At 42.8% G+C, this 23,076-nt stretch overlaps 1 protein-coding gene across 1 annotated transcript in view; it reads left to right on the top strand.

Moving 5' to 3' along the window:
• The window catches only part of LOC126184265 (serine/arginine repetitive matrix protein 1-like), a 334,704-nt gene that overhangs the window by 296,832 nt on the left and 14,796 nt on the right, over positions 1–23,076 (top strand). The window lies entirely within an intron of this gene.

The raw sequence follows: 23,076 nt of genomic DNA, 5'->3' as shown, positions 1-23,076 counted from the left end.
ACGAATCCTGTCAGATAACTGAGACGATATTCCATAAGCACGCAATTTTATTCCAAGCCGCTTGTGAGGTGCGGTGTCAAAAACCTTCAGCAAATCTAGAAATACGGAATCAAATTGAAATCCCTTGTCGATAGCACTCAACACTTCGTGTGAGTAAAGAGCTAGATGTGTTTCGCAAGAACATTTTCTAAATCCATGTTGACTATGTGTCAATAAACCGTGCCGTGATTGTGTCCGAACACAATACATATTCCAAACTACAGTTACACTTTGTACTGATAATTCGTGGTAGACATTATATTAAGTCGTACACAGGTACGATGATACACAGGGTTAACAAAGTAATCATTTGCCAAAAACCAAGAGTTACAGTGTATACTAAAACGAGTAAACACGACGAAGATGGAATAAAGGATGCAAAGCAGTAGTCTGCCATAAAAGTCCTACTGCTAACACAATAAGAAAAGATAAATCGCCGTTAGTACACATTTGGGATATTCCAAATTCAGTCCATATTAATGACTATACATCTAAATTAATAATAACATTTTCTTTTTTATGTCATGTGAGAATTGTTTCGAAAGCTGCGGATGGAGAATTAAACATTCTTTGCAGGTCTATGAGTACCATCTACACAGAACAAGAGAACCATTTACAAGAACCAGAGTTTTGTATTACAGCTACACGTACAGATACACCAGTATTCAGACTCATACATATAGGAGGTACATAGTGACACATATATTTATAGGCTGAGCCTTCCATATTCCGCCGAGTAGTACTTGGGAATATACTCATTTAATTGAGCTTTCGGTCTTCCCCTGGCATTCTAAGCACCAACAGACTGGATTAGCAGTGCAGGGAGCTATATCGTGATATTGACACTGTTGACAAAATCATATAGTAGCATACACGTTGGTATATCATCGGATGCTAACAAGGGTTGGAGGCTGCTTAGGAGCTGATGACCAAGAGCCCGAAGATTACTTGCAAGGACGTTTATGTGACACAAGTTCCGAGTACATTGTAGAAATATATGGTTCAATCTTCGTCCCATTCGCAAACACGCAGAGGAGTGGCCCTTAGGTTGAGCCGATGGAGGAGTGTCTTGATCTTCCAAGGACTAAATTTCAGCATTACTATATCTGTCGTGAAGCTCATTGATGTTTGTGCTTCATTATAAAATGTTACTCTTGGAATCATGGGATGAATTAGTGCGTAGTGACTGCCTTTTATTTTAGACGTCCGCGACAGTTCCCCTTGCCAGTCCGAGGACTACCGCTTTCTGAGCACGGGTATCATATCTGTGAGAGGGAGTTTATCAAATTTAATAGCTCCATGCAGATATGCCTGCTTCACTAGGGCACCTACTTGTTTAATTCCAGGTATTCCAGATCGGCCTTTCATCAATACCATCACAATGTTGCGACAGTTCCTCTGCACCCGAAACACAGCGTCGACAATTGTTGCAAATATGGGGTTGGTACAACTATTATGATTGTTTCTGATCAGTGGTAGGGCTGACATACTATCAGAGATGATGGCTATTGTCTCTTATGTGACAGCTTGTGCGAAAAGCAGGGATTCCAGAATGGCAGTCAGCTCAGCTCTCATAATAATGGAGTGTGGATTCACCTTGTATATACCTTGTTTTTTGCTTCCGGGTACCCAATAAACACTACCAACGTCTTCACTAGGCTTAGGCCCATCTGTTCAGACCGCACACGCATCGCAGTAGTGAGACAGGAATTCCATTGCCATCGTGTTAGTTAGGTCCTAGTTTTGACACGTTAAACTGGTTCTGGCATTAATCTGCAGCGTCGATGTTTCGTATGGCCTGTTGTAGTGCGGTGGAAGAGGACTTGTCCACACCAGGTGCCTTAATGCTTGCTATATACAGCTGCGACGGGTGAAAGTTGCTTATATATCCAATATCTTACACACACACACACACACACACACACACACACACATACACACACACACACACACACACACACACTCAAGGGGCCCATATTCGACGAAATAAAGTCACAAGAGGAATTTCTTACTGAGGAGTATTCGTCGCAGTTTTAACGATAGTTCAGTCGCTAGATCAGTAATGCATTGGTTGGGATTGATATGAACACCACATTAACTATGTGCAAGGCTTTGTGCTGCGTAGGGTCCAGTCTTTGGAGCATGCTGTCTGACGCTGACGCGTACCACATGTGTCCTAAGTAGGGACCAGTATAAACACATGGCTGACCGCCTGTTAGAGCCTCACTATACTGCAGTCGTAGCTCTGATGAGACTGCAGGCTTTTTCACACCAGGTAATGATATGTCGGATATGAGGAGTCCATCTCAGGTAATCATCGATAACCATCCCAAGATATTGAGTCGTTTCCGCAACTGAAAAATTATGTTGTCCCAGTTGCATTGTTTAGGGAAGTGGAATTCTGTGGCAAGTAAATATCATAAGGGCAGACTTGCTTTCAGAGATTTCAAATCCGCTCTCTCTACACCACTCATGCAGATGTATGAGAACGATGTGCATTTTCAGGTGACGGGACTAAAGAGTACTGTCTTCAGAATACATGCATACGTCATTTGCGTATTGTAATATTGGATGTCACTGGCAAAGACGTCATGAATTTCTGTAGTATGAAGACTGTTTAATTAGGTGAGGGAAGACTGATCTCCGCAGGAATTCTCAGCTAGTTTCGCTGGGTCTCAGTGTAGTTCCGCGTTGCAGTATGATTGTCTTCTCGTTGCTCACGAAAGTTACAAAGTTACTCACGAGGCCGGCCGGAGTGGCCGAGCGGTTAAAGGCGCTACAGTCTGGAACCGCACGACCGCTACGGTCGCAGGTTCGAATCCTGCCTCGGGCATGAATGTGTGTGATGTCCTTAGGTTAGTTAGGTTTAAGTAGTTCTAAGTTCTAGGGGACTTATGACCTCAGCAGTTGAGTCCCACAGTGCTCAGAGCCATTTGAACCATTTGTTACTCACGAGTGGCTTCCGAATCTGAAGTTCCTCCAAATTTTTTTCTAAGACTGACAAGATTACGGTTTTGTATGCTTCAGTAAAGTCTATGAGCACAAATATCAGACAATTATTCCTAGAGAGGTTTAGCTATATATCAGTAATTAACCGAAGAAGAATTTCAATTGTCTCTTTTCACTTTCGAAATCCAAGTTCAAATGGCTCTGAGCACTATGGGACTTAACATCTATGGTCATCAGTCCCCTAGAACTTAGAACTACTTAAACCTAACTAACCTAAGGACAGCACACAACACCCAGCCATCACGAGGCAGAGAAAATCCCTGACCCCGCCGGGAATCGAACCCGGGAACCCGGGCGTGGGAAGCGAGAACGCTACCGCACGACCACGAGATGCGGGCTCGAAATCCAAGTAGTTTTTCCGGTAATGTCTTCTTGTTTTCACACGACCATTCTAAGCTCCACTTACACTCCTCTCCAGTACCTTCACCGAACACGTTAGTAAGGTGATAGGCCGATACGAGTCGCGTTTATCAAATCTTTTCCCCAGTTTGTGGATAGGGACGAGACGACGTGTTTTCAACGAGTCGATTTTGATTCTTTGAGTCTATCCACTATGGTATCTTCTGAGCTACCGCAATTCCAATTTGTGTGGGATGTTGGTACCCAATATAATCCGGTCTAGGTAAGTACACCTCCTTTGGGAAAACACAATCTGGAGTTCTTCCAGAGAAAAGGGTTGCATAATAAACCTGTTGTCCTCTCGATATTCCACCTCGTTTTCCTTGTCCATTACGTCAAGTTTGGCTATCACACACAAGAACGATTGTAAAAGTTGACTGCATTTTGAAGGTATGTTCATGTCCATTCAGACCGTTTTTTATGTTTCTTAATACATTCCTTCCTGGTTCCTTGTGTTCCTTTGCAGACTGGAGTGCAGAAATCTTACCACAATTTTCTTTTTTTGTACTTGAATATTTTCTTTGCTACAACTTGTGCTTTCTTAAGAGCAATAAGGTTTTTACCATCAGGAGAGTTTTGTATTTCCTCTATGCTCCCCTCCGTTTCTTGAGGACTGTGACATATCCTGAATTCCACCAACAGAGGGTTGACCAATGAGTAGTTCGCGGATGTCCTTTATGAGGTATTGAGGCTTCCTCTGCTTCACTGATAAGCGATACCAAGACCCCATAGTCTCTTTCGGGACCTCACTTTCGATGATCGATTCCAGTTTGTCTTCCACTTGCGTTCCGTGTATGTTCCAGTTGGCCTTGTTTGTGTTCCATTTCCGGCCGGTTGTGCCTTTCACAGTCTCTTTAGGTTGTGCGTTTGTTATGATCTGAATTGGCAAGTTATCCGAACCTAAAGTATCCGGTATCACTTCCCATGTTGTTCCGATAGACAGAGCAGGGGATGTTATGCTCAAGTCAACTGCCGTCGGGGATTCATTTGGTTGTACCATTCGTGTGGGGATGGAAGGCTGTCTCTTTGCAATGAGCAATCTTGTACTCCATTAGATGATTTTATAGGCTGTTTTGTGGTGCAAGGAGTGGGGTCAACACATCTTGAATTATCATCCTAATTGAATCTGTTTGTCCTACTAAGGAGGGCCCATTAATGACCTACTGGTACCATATACCATTCACCACAATCGTAACATGACGTAACATGACTCTGTTGTTTGAGTCTGTGATATTGTGGTGGGTAGAAGTTGGGACCCCCTGGGCCAAGAGGAAAGTAGAGTTCTAGTTGGTGCAATACATTCCAGAAGACCGCTCTTTCTATGTTCCATAGAATTTACGCATTGCTGATGGGGTAGTTGGGCACGCTGTATTAGAGGGGAGCTGTGGTATCGGTGGTGACTGTGCTGGACCACCGTTCCTGGTGTCTACGGTAGTGTCGTCATGGTATACGTTAGCTGCTGCAGACTGTAGGTGGCGGTGCTGATATTTGCATTGAATCGGAAGAGGGCGGGAATTCTGTACTCTCTCTAGGAGTGTTTGGGGAAGAAATAACTGCAGTCACAAAAGGCCTGTTTTCAAACACAGCTGCTGCTTCTCGGAAGGTAATACTATTGAGAGACATAATTTTGTCAATTTCCTTGTGTTTGAGACATATTGGGCAGGTTGGAGATGGGCGCTGTGACCACTGGTAAAGTGAATACAGGTTGGTGAACTGGCCCTCCCACAGGTATCACTACTGCATGATCCTGCTCTGTACGCACGTGTTGTGTTACTTGTGCACTGTTTGCTGCCATATTCATATTGTAAGCAATTATAACATTCTAAGACGGAGAGTACATAGACATCCACTGGACAGCGAACTCCTTGAATATAAACAAACTGTGGGAGCCGCTATGATCTAAATGTCACAGTACAAACTGGAGACGGCTTTTTAACATTTGCTCGTTCAAAATTATAAATTTTATTAAATGTCCTGATGGCAGTAACTTCGCAGCAACATGTCATTTGCATTAGTAATTCTTCCTCCATAAGATAGGTTTCAACAGTATTGATGATGCCTTGTTTAGTAGTGAAGAATTTCGAAATGTAGGTCTCCAAATTTTCTTTGTCTACGAAAAAGTGTTGAACAAAGGCATTGTCAGTTAATCCTCACTCAGTCTCAATTTTGACACAGTTTTTCGCTGCCGCTGTAATACTGATTATGTGCTTGAATAGTACTCGCAGTCCCACCTAATGAGTTTGCCTAGTGCCATAGGTGGAGCCTGCCTATGTTTCTCTCTCTACTTTCAACAAATAAGATGAAAGCCCGTTTATCGGTACTTGCGTATAAGTTAGTAGTGCAACTAACATATTAGTGAGTGTTACTCCTTGGGTGGCATCGACACATAGCATTTTCTCCATCTTGTCCTGTAGGTCGGTCTTGTCCTTCCCCCTCTGTGCAGTCCCACTGGCATTTGTGAGAGGGCTGCTGGTCTCTTGTTGTAGTTGCATCGACAAAAAAAAAAATGGTTCAATTGGCTCTGAGCACTATGAGATTTAACTTCTGAGGTCATCAGTCCCCTAGAACTTAGGACTACTTAAACCTAACTAACCTAAGGACATCACACACATCCATGCCGAGGCAGGATTCGAATCTGCGATCGTGGCGGCCGCGCGGTTCCAGACTGTAGCGCCTAGAACCGCTCGGCCACCCCGGCCGGCTTTCATCGACAAGTGAAACACGTTGGTGTATGTGTCTGCGTTGCGGAACTCGATTATTGCGTCGATAATCACTTCACTGATGGTTGCATGAAGTGCTTCAGTATCCATTGCGGCGCTGTGCGGGTGGTTTCTGCGAAGTTTGTTTAGCAGGGCGGGGGAGTAGCAATCACCAGCTTCCATGGTGGTGATCGCAGCGTAGCAGATTTTTAACGATTCAGCAGATTCTGTGGAAGTGGAACAAATACTGGAATGAACTGTGACCGTATACACTGCGCGAGCACTAACCAGGTAGGAACTGTTCACACCGTAGCGCGCCACCTTGTTGTCTGTTCCGCTTCCCAAAGCAAACTGTAATCCTGCTTTGAGTATTAGCGTAAACTAAATTCTTTTTCACTGTTCGTAACAGAGGGCCCTGCGGAAAGTGTGCAGAGAAAGTAATAGACTACAAAAGTAGTAACCCCTTTCCGACAGGTAAGCATAACATTCAGTGAGCCAAGTAAAATTACGTACACTGGTCATCCAGCACCTCCTTGCACAGCAGTTTCCAGAGCGAGGCTGCTTTAACCGACGCTGTAAGTATCCCCTTGTTATCTATTGTGGCAGCGCACAGTGGCAGCCGGGTGGCCGCGCCTACTGGCTAGCCGAAATGAACGAAACATTATTTGCCCGCTTCCGGCGCGCCGGTTGGCGACGCGCTGCGCTGACAGAATCGAAGCGCATGCCCTACAATCCTTCTCAAACGATTTCACGGAAACTAATCGGCATAAGAATCTATTTTCACGTTACTTGTAGCTTCATATGTCATCTTCACGGTGAAGTGCCAAAATTTCGATAATGATCATACTTATTTTGATATTCTCGTTGGAGTAAGACGCTGCGCGAAAACCGAAAAAAATTGCAACAAAAACTATGGGTAACTTTGATTTTGCGTTAGGTGAATATTACACCAAATGTTGCTCCGAATGAAATTTAGCTAAGATATCGAATTTTTCTTTAGACTTCGAAGGAGATCTCTATCTGTCTCCATCCTCGAGAAAATGGAATTTATGTAGCACATAAACTTCCGACCGCATGTGCTCGAGAATAAAATACTCATAACATGCCCCATATTTCCTAAACCGATCGAGCCGGACGCGGTGGCCGAGTGGTTCTAGGCGCTTCAGTCCGGAACCACGCGGCTGCTACGGTCGCAGGTTCGAATCCTGCCTCGGGCATGGATGCGCGTGATGTCCTTAAGTTAGTTGAGTTTACATAGTTCTATGTCTAGGGGACTGATGACCTCAGATGTTAAGTCCCGTAGTGCTTAGAGCCATTTGAACCATTTGAGCCTAAACCGCTTGAGATATCAACACGAGATTTTGGTAAGTGATACCACGCAAAGAGTATAGTATTTTGCTATATGGTTAACATACGGACCTTTCTTACCTACGCCGATATAGTACAAGCAATGGATTTTTTCAGTCCAGTACTGTAATTTTTTAAGAGTCCTCGGCAGCTATTGAAAAGAGTGTCTGCTAGTATGAAAATAAACGTGAAATATCTTATATTACAGCAAACCGATATAATGAGGTTTTTCGTAAGGTATTGATCGTCTATTGCTTGTTCAGTAAAACACTCTGTTTCAAGATTCTGTCGCAATAGCTATTGCAAGGTGAGTTTGTGCAGTTTGTGTCATGTTTTTGCAAAAAGAAAGCAAAATTAAATCTGTCAACAAGAGAAACGTAGAGGTCCCTCATACTTCCTTCTTCATATGAGACATGGTTAACAGTCGCTGGTTGCATCAATGACTACAAGTGTAATAAGAAATGCCAAGAAAGGAAGGAAAATATATTTGCTTAACAAGAGTGATAGGGCACAAATCGCAGAATATCTGAGTGACCACCATCAAACGTTCATTTCTGAGGAAGAGGATGTGGAACAAAAATGGAAAAAATTCAGAAACATCGTCCAGTACGCCTTAGATAAGTTCGTACCGACTAAGGTCCAAAGCGAGGGGAAAGATCCACCGTGGTATAACAATCATGTACGAAAGGTACTACGGAAACAAAGAAAGCTTCATCATAGGTTTAAGAGTAGTCGAATCATAGCTGATAAGGAAAAGCTGAACGAAGCGAAAAAGAGCGTAAAGAGAGCAATGAGAGAAGCATTCAACGAATTCGAACATAAAACATTGGCAAACAATCTAAACAAGAACCCTAAAAAGTTTTGGTCATATGTAAAATCGGTAAGTGGATCTAAATCCCCTATTCAGTCACTCGTTGACCACGATGGCACCGAAACAGAGGACGATCGAAGAAAGGCAGAAATACTGAATTCAGTGTTCCGAAACTGTTTCACTGCGGAAAATCGTAACACGGTCCCTGACTTCAGCCGTCGCACGGACGCCAAAATGGAAAATATTGAAATAAACGATATCGGAATTGAAAAACAACTGCTATCACTTAGTAGCGGAAAAGCATCCGGACCAGACGAGATACCCTTAAGATTCTACAGTGATTATGCTAAAGAACTTGCCCCCTTTCTATCAGCAATTTATCGTAGATCGCTGGAAGAACGTAAAGTACCTAGCGACTGGAAGAAAGCGCAGGTCGTTCCCATTTTCAAGAAGGGTCATAAATCAGATGCGAATAATTATAGGCCTATTTCGCTTACGTCAATCTGTTGTAGAATAATGGAACATGTTTTGTGTTCTCGTATTATGACGTTCTTAGATAATACAAATCTCCTTCATCATAACCAACATGGATTCCGCAAACAGAGATCATGTGAAACTCAGCTCGCCCTATTTGCCCAAGAAATTCACAGTGCCGTAGACACTGGCGAGCAGATTGATGCCGTATTCCTGGACTTCAGGAAGGCATTTGATACGGTTCCGCACTTACGTTTAGTGAAAAAAATACGAGCTTACGGAATATCGGACCAGGTTTGTGATTGGATTCAGGATTTCCTAGAAGAAAGAACACAACATGTCATTCTTAACGGTTCAAAATCTGCAGATGTAGAGGTAATTTCGGGAGTACCGCAAGGAAGCGTGATAGGACCTTTATTGTTTACAATATACATAAATGACTTAGTTGACAACATCGGTAGCTCCGTGAGGCTATTTGCAGATGACACGGTTGTCTACAAGAAAGTAGCAACATCAGAAGACTCGTACGTACTCCAGGAAGACCTGCAGAGGATTAATGCATGGTGCGACAGCTGGCAGCTTTCCCTAAACGTAGATAAATGTAATATAATGCGCATACATAGGGGCAGAAATCCATTCCAGTACGATTATGCCATAGGTGGTAAATCATTGGAAGCGGTAACGACCGTAAAATACTTAGGAGTTACTATCCGGAGCGATCTGAAGTGGAATGATCACATAAAACAAATAGTGGGAAAAGCAGGCGCCAGGTTGAGATTCATAGGAAGAATTCTAAGAAAATGTGACTCATCGACGAAAGAAGTAGCTTACAAAACGCTTGTTCGTCCGATTCTTGAGTATTGCTCATCAGTATGGGACCCTTACCAGGTTGGATTGATAGAAGAGATAGACATGATCCAGCGAAAAGCAGCGCGATTCGTCATGGGGACATTTAGTCAGCGCGAGAGCGTTACGGAGATGCTGAACAAGCTCCAGTGGCGGACACTTCAAGAAAGGCGTTACGCAATACGGAGAGGTTTATTATCGAAATTACGAGAGAGCACATTCCGGGAAGAGATGGGCAACATATTACTACCGCCCACATATATCTCGCGTAGTGATCACAACGAAAAGATCCGAGAAATTAGAGCAAATACGGAGACTTACAAGCAGTCGTTCTTCCCACGCACAATTCGTGAATGGAACAGGGAAGGGGGGATCAGATAGTGGTAAAATAAGTACCCTCCGCCACACACCGTAAGGTGGCTCGCGGAGTATAGATGTAGATGTAGATGTAGAATCAGACAAAATACTTCGCCAATTCTGTTACAGTTTTGGCGGAGTCATTTAGCCCACTATATTTTTAATAGTGAACGACTGGAATGGAAACTTACCCAAGGATTTTCTCTCTGTTGTTCAGCTGACAAAGATGAAAATATGTCGTAGTAAATAGTTTACCATATCTTCCATTTGACTGATGAAGTAATCCATTTGTAAGGTATGCAATCATTCAGACTTGGCAAGTAGTAATGGTAACGTCTTGATCGCTGAGAAGATCAAGACATTTCCATGGAATTACTATATACCAAGTGCACGATACTTCTGTTCCTATCCCCTTTCAGAGTGAAGTGGTGAACCTCTCACCATTTTTAACTTTTAATGTGTTAAGGATATATTACATATATTTATCATATATTTTAACCATAATGAGTCGTCTCGAGCGGTTCATGAACTATCGTGTTTTTGTAACGTTCTTATCCACAGATACACGCACACCAAATTGGTTATTTCTAATAGAACAATACTGCATTTCTGCTGCAAAGTAGAACTGATCCAATAAAACTCTTTCGTAACTCTGAGGTGCGAATACATTGACGACCTGCAGAAGCTTGCCAATTATTCGTCAGAGTCAATATCACTGATGAATTAAAATATTTTTTTAGTAAGAAGATTCACTCCCTCACTCCGTACAGGGATAGGAATGGATAGATCGTACGGTATTTGCTGTACTTTTTCATATGGTACATATAACTCAGATGTAGAAAGAAAAGCATTTGCGAAGTTTCAGTCCCAGCTGTGCATTATTAAGGATTCACTGCGCTACAGGATTCCTCTGCAATTGCAACAGACTCGGGTAATTGTTTTCATCTGAGTTATTAAACTTTTTAGCCAAAAACCACCACTCGTGACGCTTTTCGGGAAGAGAGAAGCTTAACCAGTTAGGCCATGATGAATCGTTCCTTTTTTTACAATTTCAGAGTACTCTTGTAACCCAGCGTATTTTTAATAAGGAACCGGTGGTGCTTAAACTTAGCAGATGATTTTCTTTCTGCACCTTAAACCTCCTGAAACAGTGGTTTATTAAGTGAGGAACTGAGCACAAATCAGATCAACAGCCTAACAAGGATTATATCTTTGATATGAGAAGAAACTTGTGTTGTTGTAAAAACCCATAGCAGCTCTTGTTTCACCATCTATCGACGGCCCTTAATAATTACATTGTTTCATTACTTTATGAACCGCTTGAGATTACTCATTAAGGTTAAAATAGATTATAAATACATGTAATCTATCCTCAACACATTAAAATATAATTATGGTGGAGAAGTTCACGATTTCACTCTGACTGGGGAAAAGTACAGAAACATGGTACACTACTTGAGGCGCATTATTTTCATATTTCTCAGATGAAAAAATGGAGAAAGTTACCATTCCAGTTGTTCACTATTAAAAATACTGTGGGTTACAGAATTTCGCCAAAACTGCAACAGAATTGGTGAAAATTTTTGTCTGGTTTGTTAGCCATTTCTCATTTTAAGATGCTTCATCAGTTATTAGGAACGGCTACATTTCTCCCGTTGACAGGATTAATTTTGCTTTTTTTGCCAAAACACAGTATACATTGCACAAACTCGCCTTGCAGTAGCTATTGCGACATGATCTTGAAACAGAGTGTTTCATTAAACAAGCAATAGGCGACCAGGCTGGGCAATACTTTACGAAAAACCTCATTTTATCGGTTTGCAGTAACATAAGATAAGAAATTTGACGTTTATTTGCATACCAGCAAATTCTCTTTTCAATAGCTGTTGATGACTTAAAATATTAAAGTACTGGATTGAAAAAGTAAAATAAAAACCATAGCTTCTACTAAATCTCAGTATTTAAAAAAGTTCCGTATGCTAACCATATAGCTAAATACTCTCCTCTTTGCATAGTATCACTTTCCAGAATGTCGTGTTGATATCTCGAACGGTTTAGGAGATATGAGGCATGTTGTGAATATTTCATTCTCGCGCTCATACGGTCGGAGGTATATGTGTTATATGAATCCCATTTTCTCGAGATTGGATGCAGGTAGAGACCTCCTTCGAACTCTCAAGAAAAATCCAGTATCTTAGCCAAACTTGATTTGCAGCAACAAACTGGGGTAATTGTTTTCATCTGAGTTATTAAACTTTTTAGCCAAAAACCACCACTCGTGACGCTTTTCGGGAAGAGAGAAGAATTTCGCCAAAACTGCAACAGAATTGGTGAAAATTTTTGTCTGGTTTGTTAGCCATTTCTCATTTTAAGATGCTTCATCAGTTATTAGGAACGGTCAGCGACTTACTTAAATGAGAATATCACAATAAGTATGACTATTAGCGAGATGACGGGCACATCATCCTGAAGCTGACATGTAAAATTATACGTAAACATAAAAATCAATTTTTTTTTGGGTGAATAGTTTCTGTAAAATCGTATGAGAAAGACTACAGACCTAACGGAGAGCGCTTGACATTCTACCCGTAATGGCAACTGTGGCGCGTATAGCTGCAAGTCGGATCGCAGACTGCCGGCTTTCTTTTTGTTCTTACGCTAGTAGCTGGATGTCCATCTTTGGCTCGGATAACAGCGGCGACGCGTCGTAGCGTGAAAGCAATGAGGCCTTGATAGGTCACTGGAGGAAGTTAGCACTATATCTGCACACACAACTCTCCTAATTCCTGTGAATTCCATCGAGGGAGGCAATGAGCTTTGACGCAACGTTCAATCACGTCCCAGATGTGTTCAATCGGGTTCAGATAAGGGGATTTGGGTGGCCAGCACATCAATTGGAACTCGCCACTGTGTTCCTCGAACCACTCCATCACACTCCTAGCCTTATGAGATGGTGCATTATGTTGTTGAAAAGTGCCACTGCAGTAGGCAAACATAATCCTCATGAAGGTGTGTACGTGGTCTGCAATCAGTGTGCGGTACTCTTTGGCCGCTATGGTGCCCTGCACGAGTTCCACTGGACCCATGGATGCCAACGTGAATGTTCCCTAGAGTATAATGGAGCCGCAGTCCAGGTGTCAAGGCGCTATTCCCCTGCAAGACGATGGATTCGCTCCATCCCATCGGCATGATGAAGAAGGTATCGGGATACATCAGACCACGCAACGCTCTGCCACTGCACCAACGTCCAGTGCCGATGGTCCCGTGCCCATTTCATTCGTAGTTGCCGACGTCGTTCCGTTAAACACTGGGATATGCATAGGTCGTCGGCCTCGGAGGCCCATCGTTAGGAGTGTCCGATGCATTGTGTGTTCAGAAACACCTGCACTCTGCCCAGCATTAAAGTCTGATGTTAGTTCTGTCACAATTCGCCGCCTGTCCTGTTTTACCTGTCTGCGTTTCGCCACGTTCTGAAGATGTTCACCACAGCACTCCTCAAACACGCAACAAGTCCTGCAGTTTCCGAAATGCTCGTGCCGAGCCTGCGGGCCATCACAATCTGCCCTCGGTCAAACTCAGATAGATCGCGCGCCTTCGCAGTTCTACACACGGACAGCACGCTCACTGATACTACGTGCACCGTGCGTGTCTGACTAGCAGTCATTCCTCGCCAGACGATGCTGCTATCGTCTGGACGGGCTTATATCGCTTGTAGGCCGGTGGCCACAATGTCCTGGCTGACCGATGTATATCTACATCGGCCGTCAGGCGCATTTTCTCTGAATTTTCGACAGATATTTGCAATTTCGTTTCTTCACTGTATACGTTCAGTCAGCCCAAACAAGTACTGCTCATCACGTCTTTCATGCGTCGCCCAAAGTCCCTTTACAAAATAATATGATTTTGAAAACGGAATTTTACTTGCCCACTCGGTAGAGCATTTCCTTATTAGTAAAGTGCGATATTCATTTCAACAACATGTATTAACGAGATTAGTAAAACATGAAGTATAACCAATACTCCAATAGCGACTAAGTAGCGCTGCTGCATGGTGGTAGCAGTCAGCGCGGGCCAGGTCGATGCTATTGCTGTGCAGTACTGGTTATTCTTCGTGTTTTACTGTCCCTGTTAATATATATCGACAGAACAAATAACGCCCTAATTTGGCGTCGCTTTACCGAATGGGCACATAAAATTCCATTGCAAGAATGTTTTTGTTTGTAACAGGAAACAGACGCTTTCCGTCGACAGTGGGCACCGCGTAAAGTCGTGAGAGGTGCTATTTCTTTGGGCTGACTCCAGTTACTAAGTGCAGAAACGAAATTGCAAATATATGCCGAAACATCAGAGAAAATGCGCCTGAAGACTCTCAGGAGAGACATCCTGTATACACAGGATGGTCAGAAACAGTCTGAAAATTATGTAAAGGTGTTTCAGGGTAGGTTGTGTTGAGAAATAATTGTTAAGAAAAAAAATCGATATGTTCTGCCGTTTTAGTCTCAGTTGTTCTCATAGCGTAGATGATAGGTGTACGACACTGCTCAGCCTTTGGCTCGGGTTCGATCCTCACTGCCGTCCTATGTCCAATTTTTTTACAATTCTGTTGTTCGGTTTTAGGAAATCAAACAAAGCACACGTTTGGTGACACTGTTTCTGGCGGGCCGCTTGAATTCGCGCGCGCAGCATCCTGACTAATTTCAACGCTGATTAACTCAGAAACTGTGCAACGCATTGAACTTTTTTTCTTAACAATTATTTCTCAGCACAACCTGCCCTGCAATATCCTCACAAGCTTTTCAGACTTTTTCTGACCACCCCGTATACAGGATGAGCATTAATAAAATCGACAAACCGCAGGGACGGATTGCTGACTGGAAATGGAGGAAAAAAAGGTCCTATGAACATGAGTTCGGAAATGTATCGTTGCCACGGTAGACGGCGCTGAAGAACTGAAGTTCCTCTGACCACGTGCCGTCCGATCCTTGTATGTTGCAGGCTGTGTGACTGACGCAGCGTACTGTAAGTAGCAGAATGGTGCGGTATTCACGACGGGACCAAACTGAGATGGTGTTTGTGTACGGCCAAGCAGATGGAAACGGTCGAGAAGAAGCACGGTTATTACCAAAACAGAGACTGTCACAGACACCAACCACGTCACAAAACATTGCAATCCTTTTTTGGGCGTCTGTCTGGAAAGACCTATGATCACACAAACGCCTAAAAATGGCTTGAAATGTTTTGTGGTGTGCTTGGTGTCTTTGAGGATTCTTGTTCTATTATAGTCGTGCTGCCTCTCGACCGTTTCCATCTGCTTGGCCGTACACAAACGACCATCTCGGCTTGTTCCCGACATGAATATCGGACCGTTCTGTTGCTTACATTACGCTGCGTCAGTTACACAACCTGCAACACACAAGAAACACACGGCACGTGGTCAGAGGAACTTTAATTCGTCAGCGCCATCTACCGTGGCAAAGATGCATTTCCGGACACATGTTCATAGGACCGTTTTTCCTCCATTTCCACACGGGAATCCGTCCCTGCAGTTCGTCGGTTTTATTATTGTTCAGACCGTATATACAAGTCGTTGTTTAAGTTGCTAGCAAAAATCTCGGAAGTTCTTGACCGATTTGCCTCAGATTTTTTGCGCTATACTCTAATGAACATTTGAACGGACGTAGGCTATCTGCTTTCGGAAACGTTGTTACATCTACATCCATATTCCGCAAGCCACCTGACGGTGTGTAGCGGAGGGTACCTTGAGTACCTCTATCGGTTCTCCCTTCTATTCCAGTCTCGTATTGTTCGTGGAAAGAAGGATTGTCGGTATGCTTCTGTGTGGGCTCTAATCTCTCTGATTTTATCCTCATGGTCTCTTCACGAGATATACGTAGGAGGGAGCAATATACTGCTTGACTCCTCGGTGAAGGTATGTTCTCGAAACTTTGACAAAAGCCCGTACCGAGCTACTGAGCGTCTCTCCTGCAGAGTTTTCCACTGGAGTTTATCTATCATCTCCGTAACGCTTTCGCGATTACTAAATGATCCTGTAACGAAGCGCGCTGCTCTCCGTTGGATCTTCTCTCTCTCTTCTATCAACCCTATCTGGTACGGATCCAACACTGCTGAGCAGTATTCAAGCAGTGGGCGAACAAGCGTACTGTAACCTACTTCCTTTGTTTTCGGATTGCATTTCCTTAGGATTCTTCCAATGAATCTCAGTCTGGCATCTGCTTTACCGACGATCAACTTTATATGATCATTCCATTTTAAATCACTCCTAATGCGTACCACCAGATAATTTATGGAATTAACTGCTTCCAGTTGCTGACCTGCTATTTCGTAGCTAAATGATAAGAGATCTATCTTTCTATGTATTCGCAGCACATTACACTTGTCTACATTGAGATTGAATTGCCATTTCCTGCACCATGCGTCAATTCGCTGCAGATCCTCCTCCATTTCAGTACAATTTTCCATTGTTACAACCTCTCGATACACCACAGCATCATCTTCAAAAAGCCTCAGTGAACTTCCGATGTCATCCACAAGGTCATTTATGTATATTGCGAATAGCAACGGTCCTATGACACTCCCCTGCGGCACACCTGAAATCACTCTTACTTCGGAAGACTTCTCTCCATTGAGAATGACATGCTGCGTTCTGTTATCTAGGAACTCTTCAATCCAAGCACACAATTGGTCTGATAGTCCATATGCTCTTACTTTGTTCATTAAACGACTGTGGGGAACTGTATCGAACGCCTTGCGGAAGTCAAGAAACACGGCATCTACCTGTGAACCCGTGTCTATGGCCCTCTGAGTCTCATGTAGCGCGAGCTGGGTTTCACACGACCGTCTTTTTCGAAACCCATGCTGATTCCTACAGAGTAGATTTCTAGTCTCCAGAAAAGTCATTATACTCGAACATAATACGTGTTCCAAAATTCTACAACTGATCGACGTTAGAGATATAGGTCTATAGTTCTGCACATCTGTTCGACGTCCCTTCTTGAAAACGGGGATGACCTGTGCCCTTTTCCAATCCTTTGGAACGCTACGCTCTTCTAGAGACCTACGGTACACCGCTGCAAGAAGGGGGGCAAGTTCCTTCGCGTACTCTGTGTAAAATCGAACTGGTATCCCATCAGGTCCAGCGGCCTTTCCTCTTTTGAGTGATTTTAATTGTTTCTCTATCCCTCTGTCGTCTATTTCGATATCTACCATTTTGTCATCTGTGCGACAATCTAGAGATTGTTACCAAAAATCTGGAAAAGTTCTTGATATATTTACTTCAAATTTTACACTATATACTAACGAACATTCGGACTAACATACGCTACATTTTTTAAATATTCGATTCTGGTTTAATATTTGAATATTATATTAAAAATTTTATTGACGTGCAGAACACAGCCGCAGTAACGTTCTATTTGATTTATTTTGACTGGTTTCGCCGTCAGACGTGTGTATCCTATTCAGCACAAGGATGGTGCCGAGCGGTGCTTTTAACTTCTAACATGTTGCCATTGTCCGGCAATGAATTTTTGAGAACGATCGAGTCTGACGAGTGAAATCGGTGAAAATGAATCAAATAACACGAGACCTGTTGCTGTGTTCTGTAGATGAATTACAACGGTCGTTGTGCCCCCTGTAGAAGATTTCTCTTTTTGCTAAGATATAAATTTTATTATGTTGGTAGGATATAGAAGAGGAAGCAACTGACGTGGTGCAAGAGAACGGAGGGAGGATTTGGCGTATTGGAAACAATCCCAGCTCCAGCCGTCACTCGAGGCCCGTTAGGCGACGCACGACCTCAGCACCATTAGTACAACCCACAGTCCACAACCAGACGATGCAACGTAGACGACAGGCAGAATCATCATCCCCATCTAGTTCTAACGAAATGGTACGTCATTAACATATAGGAATAACAGTAATGAGTCCATGAGCGGACAACGTGGAACGTCAGCAGTAATTTTTTCATATGTACGAGTAGATAATGTGGCGTTCTTCGGAACAGAGTAGTCTAGCTTCTTGCATCCTATCATATGCTGAAGTATGCAGTCCACACAAAATGTAATTTCTCTAACAGAATGTTGTGAAGCATTCAAGGATAATTCGCAGCAGATCACAACTGCTGCTAATACTACGAAGGCGTGCTGAAAGCAAAATGTCTCCGAATGTTTTGTGTAACAACTCTTAAAGCTTTTGAAATAAAACAAACGTTATTAACATTATAAATCTTTATTCTTCGTGTCTACACATTTGCTGCCCTCCGCCGCTAGAGGACTCCGAATTGTAACGTGAAACATGGCGGTGTGCAACGTAAATGTGTCGGTGCGTGAGGAACAGCGTGCTGAAACCGAGTTTCGAATTCGAAGAATTCGTCCACACACGGAACATACCCTCCTTGAGCGTGACAATGCAAGGCCACACACGAGCACTGCGCCATCTGCATCAATACGACGCATTGGATTCAATGTCATCGATCATCCCTCATACAGTCCCGACCTGGCCCCAACCGACTGTCATGTTTTCAAACCTTAAATAACACCATCGAAGCGTTCACTTTCACAGTGATGAAACAGTACAAGCAGAGGTGAGGTCGCGGCTCTGTCAACGAAGTTAAACATTCTACAGTGAAGGTACCAACAACCTGGTTTCTCGTAGGGAAAAATGTGTTCATCGGCAGGGTGACTATGTTGAAGAATAAACGTACAAACATCAGTAATAGAGATGTAGATTGTTAATAATGTTTGTTCTATTTAAAAAGCTTTAAGAGTTTTCACATAAAAAACTCGGAGGCACTTCTTTTCAGCATGCACTCGTAATTTTAAAAAAATTATGTTAAAATTTTTATTAATATACTGAAAACAGCCCGAAGTCGCGTACAGACTGATTTATTTTGGCCAGCTTCGCTTGTCAGACGCGAGTATCCTCATTCAGACGTTCATTGCCCTAGTGACAACACGTTACGAACACCACGCGGCGCTATTGTTATCACAACGATGGTTCCAACCAGTGGTTTTTAACTATTAACGTGTTACCACTTTTGTTCAATCAGAAGACTGATTTGATGCAGCTCTGAATACTACTCTATTCTATACAAGCCTCTTCATCCCCGAATAACAGCTGTAACCTACATCCTTCTAAACCTGCTTAGTCTCCCTCTGCAGTTTCCATACTTCCCTCCAATACTAAAGTAATGACTCTTTGATGTTTGAGACTACGCCCTGTCAACCGAATCCTTCTTGTACTTAAGTTATGCCACAAATTTCTTTTCTCTCTAATTATGTTCAGTACTTCCTCATTAGTTACGCGGTCTAGCAATCTAATCTTCAGTATTCTTTTGTAGCACCACATCACAAAAGCTTCTATTCACTTCTTCTCTGAACTTTCTATCATCCACGTTGAACTTCCGCACAAGGCTACTCTCCATACAAATACCTTCAGTAAAGACTTTCTGACACTTAAATTAATATTAGATATTAACAAACTTCTCTTATTCAAAACGTCTTGCTTGCCATTGCTTATCCTCTCTTCTTCGGCACTATTAGTTATTTCACTGCCTAAATAACAAAAATTATCTGCTACTTTTAGTGTAATTCCTTCAGCATCGCTGATTTAATTCGCCTACATTGCATTATCTTTGTTTTGCTTTTGTTCGTATTCACCTTATATCCACCTTTGGCCATACTCACCATTCGATTCAACTGCTGTTTCAAGTCATTTGCTGTCTCTGACACAATTACAATGTCAGCAGCAGACTTCAGAGTTTTTATTCCTTCTCCCTGAACTCTAATCCCTTCTCCCAATACTTTCTTTCGTTACCTTCGCAGCTTACTAATGTACAGTTTGAATAACAGTGGGGGAGTCTGCAACCCTGTCTCACTCCCTTCTCAACCACTGCTTTTCTTTCATGCCCTTCGACTCTTATTAATAAATGGTGTCTGATTTATGTAGAAGTTGTATATAACCTTCTGTCCACTTTATTTACTCTTGCTACCTTCAGAATTTCAAAGAATGTATTCCAGTCAACACTGTCAGAGCTTTCTAAAAGTCTACAAACATTGTAAAAGTAAGTTTATCTTTCTTTAACCAAGCCTCTAAAATAAGTCGTAGGGTAAGTATTGCCTAGAGTGTTTCTGCTTTTCTCCGAAACCAAAACTGACCTTTCCCAATGTCGGCTTCTCCCAGTTTTTCCATTCTTCTGTAAAGAATTCGTGTTAGTATTTTCAACCACGATTTGTTAAACTGATATTTCGGTAACATTCACACTTATCAGCACCTATTTTTCCTCTTGAAGTAAGAGGGTATTTTGCCTGTCTTGCACACCAGATGGAGGAGTTTTGTCATGACTGTTTCTCCCAAGTATATCAGTGTTCTGACAGAATGTCGTCTGCTCCAGGGGCCTTGTTTCGACCTTGGTCTTCTAGTGCTCTGACAGATTCTTCTCATAGTGTCATATTTCCCATCTTATCTTTATCTAAATCCTCTTCCTTTCTATAATACTGCCTTCAGGTTCATTTCCCTTGCGTAGCCCTTCGATATACTCCTTTTATCTACCAGCTTTCTCTTCTTAGCTTGCCACTGGTTTTCCATTTGAGCTCTTGATGTTCATATAGCAGCTTACCCTTCCTCCAAAGGTCTCTTTAATTTTTCTGTGGGCGGTATCTATCATCCCCTAGTTATACATGCTCTTACAGCCTTCCACTTCCATTTCGCCGGCCGGGGTGGCCGAGCGGTTCTAGGCGCTACAGTCTGGAACCGCACGACCGCTACGGTCGCAGGTTCGAATCCTGCCTCGAGCATGGATGTGTGTGATGTCCTTAGGTTAGTTAGGTTTAATTAGTTCTAATTTCTAGGGGATTGATGACCTTAGAAGTTAAGTCCCATAGTGCTCGCAGCCATTTGAACCATTTTTGAACTTCCATTTCTAGTTAGCCACGTTGCACTTCCTGTCAATCTCATTTTCAGACATCTGTGTTCCTTTTGGTCTACTGCATTTTCTGCATTTTTATATATTCTCCTTCCAGTAATTAAATTCAGTATATTCTGTGATGTTATCGGATTTTTACTAGGCCATTTCTTTCTACCTACTTGATCCTTGGCTGCCTTCAATATTTCATGTCGCAAAGCTAACCATTCGTCTTCTACCGTATTCCTTTCCCCTGTTTCAGTCAATCGTTGCCTTATACTCCCTCTGAAACTCTAAAAACCTTTGGTTCTTTCAACTTACTCATGCCGCATTTAATTTAATTTCCTACCTTTCTGCAGTCTCTTGAGTTTTAATCTCCACTCCATAACCAATAAATTATGGTGAAGGTCCATATCTGCCCCTGGAAATATATTACGCTTTAAAATCTTGTTCCGTATTCTCTGTCTTGCCATTATACAATCAGTGTGAAATCTTCCAGTGTCTCCAGGTCTTTTCCAAGAATGCGACTATCTTACATACTCTTAAACCAGGTGTTAGCGATGATTAAATTATGCTCTGCCAGTCGTTTTCCTCTTTCGTTCCTTTCCTCAAGTCCACATTCTATTACTATTTTCCTTCACTTCCTGCTATCAAATTCTAGCCCCAACAGAATTAAATTTTCCCCTCCTTTAACTATGTGAATAATTCTTTCATCTCAACACAAATTCTTTCAATCTCTTCACCATATGTAAAGCTAGATGGCATATAAACTTGTACACTGTGGTAGGTGGCAATGTCTAACTTTGCTACGATAATGCGTTCTCTATGCTGTTCATAGTAGCCCACCCGCGTTCCTATTTTCTTATTAATCATTATACCTATTCCTGCGATACCCCTATTTAATTCTGTATTTATAACCTGTAATCACCTGATCGGAAGTGATGATCATCCTAACACCGAACCACATTAGGACCCACTCTTTGTAATTTCAGCCTATCTATGACCTTTTTACATTTTATAAACCGCCAACTTGATTAGGCGTCTGACATTCTACGCTCCGACCCAAAGAAAGTCAGTTTTGTTTTTTCTGATGACGACATCCTCCTGAGAAGTTCCTGCCCACAGATCAGAATGGAGGACTATTTTAGCTCCGGAATGTCTTATGCAAGTGTCTCCCATCGTCATTTAACCACACAATGGCGATGTATGCACTCAGAAAAATAACAGTTGTTTTTCCCCCTTGCTTTCAGCCGTTCACAGAACCAGCACAGCAAGGCCATGTTGGCTAATGTTATAAGGCAAGATCAGTCAGTCATCCTGACTGTTGCTCCTGCAACTAGTGAAAAGACTGCTGTCCCTCTACAGGAACCACATGTTTGTCTGGCCCCTCCACGGATACCCCTCCGCTACGTTTGCACCGCCTGTCTCTACATCTACATCTACATTTATACTCTACAAGCCACCCACCGGTCTGTGGCGGAGGGCACTTTACGTGCCACTGTCATTAAAAATGTTCAAATGTGTGTGAAATCTTATGGGACTTAACTGCTAAGGTCATCAGTCCCTAAGCTTACACACTACTTAACCTTAATTATCCTAAGGACAAACACACACACCCATGCCCGAGGGAGGACTCGAACCTCCGCCGGGACGAGCCGCACGGTCCATGACTGCAGAGCCTTAGACCGCTCGGCTAATCCCTCGCGGCCACTGCCATTACCTCCCTTTCCTGTTCCAATTGCGTATGGTTCGCGGGAAGAACGACTGCCGGAAAGCTTCCGTACGCGCTCGAATCTCTCTAATTTTACATTCGTGGTCTCCTCGGGAACTATAAGTAGGGGGAAGCAATATATTCGATACCTAATCCAGAAACACACCCTCTCGAAACCTCGACAGCAAGTTACACCGCGATGCAGAGCGCCTCTCTTGCACAGTCTGCCACTTGAGTTTGCTAAACATCTCCATAACGCTATCACGCTTACCAAATAACCCTGTGACGAAACGCTCCGCTCTTCTTTGGATCTTCTCTATCTCCTCTGTCAACCCGACCTGGTACGGATCCCACACTGATGAGCAATACTCAAGTATAGGTCGAACGTGTGTTTTGTAAGCCACCTCCTTTGTTGATGGACTACATTTTCTAAGGACTCGCCCAATGAATCTCAACCTGGCAC

The sequence above is a fragment of the Schistocerca cancellata genome, chromosome 4, assembly GCF_023864275.1.
Source record: "Schistocerca cancellata isolate TAMUIC-IGC-003103 chromosome 4, iqSchCanc2.1, whole genome shotgun sequence".
Classification (NCBI taxonomy): domain Eukaryota; kingdom Metazoa; phylum Arthropoda; class Insecta; order Orthoptera; family Acrididae; genus Schistocerca; species Schistocerca cancellata.
The sequence above is the reverse complement of the archived record's forward strand: the minus strand, read 5'-3'. Positions and strand labels throughout refer to the sequence as shown.